Source organism: Canis lupus, chromosome 33 (genome assembly GCF_003254725.2).
Source record: "Canis lupus dingo isolate Sandy chromosome 33, ASM325472v2, whole genome shotgun sequence".
Taxonomy (NCBI): Eukaryota; Metazoa; Chordata; class Mammalia; order Carnivora; family Canidae; genus Canis; species Canis lupus.
The window spans coordinates 2891865-2897129 of record NC_064275.1 but is presented as its reverse complement, the minus strand read 5'-3'; the positions used below and the strand labels follow the sequence as shown (position 1 = coordinate 2897129).

At 37.7% G+C, this 5265-nt stretch overlaps 1 pseudogene; it reads left to right on the top strand.

Annotated features, from left to right (window-relative positions):
- The first annotated feature begins 880 nt into the window (after positions 1-880).
- On the top strand, positions 881-4849 carry LOC125754227 (60S ribosomal protein L34-like; annotated as a pseudogene).
- Positions 4850-5265: the final 416 nt, after the last annotated feature.

Here is a 5265-nt window from a genome sequence, read left to right as displayed (position 1 = left end):
ACAAGCTGAGGAGAATGAATGTTCAGGACTATAGAGGCCAGAAAATGTATAGTTAGGTTAATGTAGTTGGAGAGTAAGCTGCATGTCAGGAGCAAGGAAAAGGGTAATGGTAGTAACTGAAGTTGGGAAATCCTCAGGAAAGTTGACAAGGAGATATAACAAATTGCAAAGGAAGGTTTTTTTTGGTTTATTTTTGTTTTGATTTTTTGTTTCTTTTTTAAAAAGATTTATTTGAGAAAGAGTGTGAGTGCACCAGCAGGGGGAGCAGCAGAGGGAGAGGGAGAAGCAGACTCCCCACTGAGCAGGAAGCCCAATGAGGAGCTGGATCCCAGGACCCTGAGATCATGACCTGAGCTAATGGCAGCCCTTTAACCGACTGAACCCCAAGGCGCCCCTGCAATGGAATTTTAACTTTATCTCAACCACAACTGAGGCCATTAGAGCAAGGGCCAGGATTAGTTTGTGCTTTACCAAAGGTGGACAGAAGGGGCAGGAAATGGGATACAAACAAAGAAAAGGAAATCCAATTCTAATATATACCAACATCCCCTTATGTTTGGAGATCATGGCAATTTCTACATCGAGACAGATGAGGGTTTTGTATACTAATTAATTCACTTGACTATTTTTTTGTTTAGATCTACTGAGGATTTAGAGACAAATCAGATTCCTATCCAGGGAGTTAAGCCTAAAAATTGCCCAAGGCTGAAATAAGCTAATGTATCAGATGATGTAGACTTTAAGGTTTTCATGGGTCTTTTAAAATCATAGATGGAGCATTTGGTACATACTCATTTTCTGTGAAAAAATATAATATTCCTTAAAAGAGGACTGTGAGCCTTTTTCTTCTTCTGGGTATTGGTGTCCACAAACATTCAGAATGGTCCAGCATTTGAAGTGTTGTCATAGGCTGACCTGTAAGACAGCCTCTAACAAAACTAGGCTGTTCCAAATCCCTGGTAATAGAGTTGCTTACCTTTATACCAAGAAGCACCAAAATTTGCATGTGGCCTGGGCCTGGGCGTATTTCGAGGAGTTCATGGTGTGAGACCTGGAGTTTGCATGAGGTTGTCTCAAACAACAACATGTCTGTGGGGTCTGAAGTAGATTCATGGGTGCTAAGTGTGTTCCTGACAGGATCAACTGTGCTTTCCTTATTGATGAGCAGAAAATCATGGTGAAAGTGTTGAAGGCACAAACACAGCATCAGAAAGCTAAACAAAAAAAGGGGGGGGGATTGAGTAATAAAAAATATAAGTAAATAAATAAATGGACTATGATCCTCAGAATCATTAAAATGAAGACTCAACTAAAGAACTCATAATGCAAAAAAACTAAAGAATACTGTATTGTCTACTACCTCAAATTCTTCGGTACCAGAAGATTAAGATAATGAAGAGTGTCAAGAAAAAAAGAAGTGAGTCGGCAATTCTTTCTCCCATTGATCTTCCACTCGTCCTCTTCCCCTCCCCTTGGTCTTCTCCCTCTGCCCTCTCTCTGTTTCACAGGCCAACACACTCCTTTTCTCAGCTGTTCAGACTGTGGCAACAAGGCTTGTCTGAGGAATCCCTCTTAGGGAATTATACCAATCCAGTAACTAGTGGATGCTGTTCCATCCCAGCCACGGTCTGATAACTGGGCTCCAGAGCTTTCCAGAGGATCAACTCAGATGTATTTCATAACGACATTTCCATCAAATTAGTTTTTTTCTCTCTCCAATCTCAAGACATTCCCTGATAAATTTCCTTACCCATATCTTCCCTCTTGAAATCTTTGTCCCAGGAATTTAATCAACAACATGCACACGTATATAAATATACCCATGTTCTAAACACCATCCCACACACACACGCTTATTTCCTTACTTGCCTTTCTCCTATGAGTATTTTTATTTATGCTGAGGTTTGGGAATGTTTGGGAATGAAGAGGATTACTCTCTACCTTAGACCCTTTCTCTTATAAGACATGTCTTTATGCTTGAATGCTCTCCAATTAGTAATTACTCCAATGCCTAGAAAATAGGGAGCAAACGATAAATATTGATGTTGAGTGATAAGTTGAATGAAGGAATAAAATCTGATTTAAATCAAGCCATCCTTTCTGCTCTCGGTCTTGCAACAATCTTTTTTTTTTTTTTTTTTCAAGTTTTGGAATAGACTGTGCTGTCCAATATAGTAGCTACAGGCAGCTACATAGATTTAAATGTATGTCATTAAAGTTAAATGAAATTTAAAACATTAGCTTTTTCAGCCTCACTAGCCACATTTCAAGTGTACAAAAGCCACATGTAGCTGGCTAGTAGCTATCATACTGGATGCTCGGATCATAGAATATCCCTCCATTGCAGAAAATTCTATTGGAAGACACTTGTTTAGAGATCAAATGTCAAGGAATGGTGTCCTATGGACATAATTTCTTTTTAATGGAGCTTTACAACACTTGAGTGACTTAAGAAAGTTTGGATTTCAAGGTAAGGCGCTTAGCAGAAGTATGGTTGGTGACAGTGTTAAAAAATAGGCTGAATACCTAAAATTATAGTAATATTTTTAAAAGAAAGGCTACCATTGGAGAATCTTAAAAAGAAAAAAAAACACAAAATAAACAAACATTTGTAAAAGACATCTGAATTTTGTGGCAAATTAGTTCTTTTTCAAAGATGTATTCTTTAAAGCTAATAAATAAGGACACAAAAAAAGTAAAAATCAATGTTCCCATGATACTTCTTTTAAATCTCAGTTACTAGGTGGAATAGCACGGCTCTTATGTATTTAATCCACTAGCTCTGGGCCCATTGTGAAGAGTGCTGTTGCACAATGATCCAAATATGAGGCCAACAGAATTTCAGTATTGTGTATTTTCAGAAGCTTTCTGTCTGGATACACCAAGTGGAGGCAGATTCTTTTTGTCCCAGAGTGCTATGTTATGTACATAGGTACATACACATACACACATTTATTGCATATATAGATGTTAGACATATAGCACGGGTGTATATGTAACTACATGTGTAAATACAATGGATACGCAGTAGATACATAAATCATGGGCCACAGGAAAGGCAGGATTTGTGCAGAGGCATTAACACATTAATGGAGTATTCATAAATCAAAATATTCAGGTACAGGTCTGTATATGGAGGCAAAAGTTCTCATATCACAAAAATGTTCACCAAAGAAGCAGCCACTCAACAGTCTTCTCTCAAACATCCCTCCTCATTTTACACAAAGGCACATCTCTGTCACTCAACTTTAGAAGCCAACAAGCTCCATCATGACAATGGCTCTGTTTGCCATCTATCAAACACTTTTTAAAAATTTGTTCATGTAAGATAATATAATACAAATTAATTTCAAAATGAGACTGCAGAATATTTGAAATGTCATGAAAATTCTAAGCAGCTACTGGTTTGAAACCATCTGCAAGTCCTTTGTAAATGGGAAGCTGTCCGAGATTGATTTATATAAGAATAAATAGGCACGGATAATTCATTAGCTAATTAACTAATCGGTTGATTAGCTAATTGGTTTAGGTAACAAATACTACTCCAGTTTCCATTATTTTCCAAATATTCTAGTTTCTGAGACTAAAACTGTAATAAAACAGGCAAAAATTCCCATCCTCACTGGATCTGATATCCAGTAGGGAGAGGAAGATTCTCTGCTCCTCACCACAGAGACATCTCTGTCCAAGGCAGATGTTCAGGAGGATGGAATTAAGAAATTGACATAATGTGCCTATAGCAAAAATCATCTGCTCAATGATGCTACAAAAATCTCATATGAAGTGAAGGATTATTTCTAGTGCTCCCAAATATTTGCCAAGGAAATTTGGAAAATAAATTAGCAGAGTTAAAACAAGAGATATAATTCACTCCTGAATTGTAAAAATTATAATATTGACTTGAAATTTATGAAAATAAGGTTATAAACATGTTTTTATAATGTTTTCAAAATAGCATATAAAATCAGTGCACCATTGCAGTTATGACATGCAATTGTTAATTTAAAAATAAAAATTAATTTCCATTTTAGATTTCTACTTCCAATTTAATTTTGAAGATAAAGATCTCAAATATTTATTTTTCCTATTCACAATTACATTATGTCTTCATGTTTTTAAAGTTGAGAGACTTTAGTTGGTCTATTCTTATAACAATTTTTTGTTTTTAATTATTATTCAAAATAATTCTATGTTACGTATCATGCCCATGTAAGCATCCCTATAAAAATTTCACTTCTTACATAAATAAAACATGTATCACTATAGACAAATTTCTTCATTACTATTTTCTGACCTTACACCCTAATGGGTTTTAGAACATATCATGTAGTTCATCCTGTTATGTCAACTCTGCTCATTTTATACCTTAAAGACATGTCTCTACCAATCATTATTTTAAACTTCTTAGTCCTCCCTCCGATCTATGAGTCCTTATTTTCTAAAATAATCAGCAAGTTTAATGTCTTGAGATATCTTTCTTGTTCTCTCCTAACCAATTTCCATTTGCAAAGTGTAAATTGACAGAGGTATGTAAGATGAAAGTGATAAACAGCTGGATGCTAGCACAGGAATCATGTATGGCTGCTGGGTTCATGACCTAATACACACACGTGCCCATATACACGCACACATGCATATTTAGAAGCTCTTATAAGTATTATGGGCATACCTTGTTTTATTGCACTTTGCTGTATTTCACGGTGTATTGTAGGGATGGAGGTTCTGCAATTTATCCCGCATAACCGACCACCCCAACCTGCAGGTACTCAGGCCAAAGAATGTTGCGTGTGAGACAAGAGCTGCACGAGTAACCCCAGGGCCTGGTTACTTGACATTCACTGGCCTCTAGGTCAGAAATGGCCCTACTTCTGCTCTGGACGCCTACAGCTATACATTTTGCCTACATCCATCCCCTCCTGTTCCAGGCTGGGTGGTCCCCCTGGAATGGAATCCGAGAGGGGAGGCAAACACACCCAGCCGGGCTCCTTGAGGCTATAGAGACATGGTAACATAGGAATGCCGCTCACTTCCAACTGCATGTAGGCAAACACATGTTTAACTTCAGACCCCATCATTTGCCCTATCTAAATGGCCCTTGTGGGATGGTCAGTTGGAAATCTCACCTGAGGGGAGGACACTCTGCCTAGGTCTCTCTACGGGGACTCCAACCTGGCCTTCTCCACTGGGGTTCCCCAGCTAATGAGGTTAAATGTTCTAAGCACCCAATTTATGTACCTCTGTCTTCATCTCCCTTGCTGCTTACTG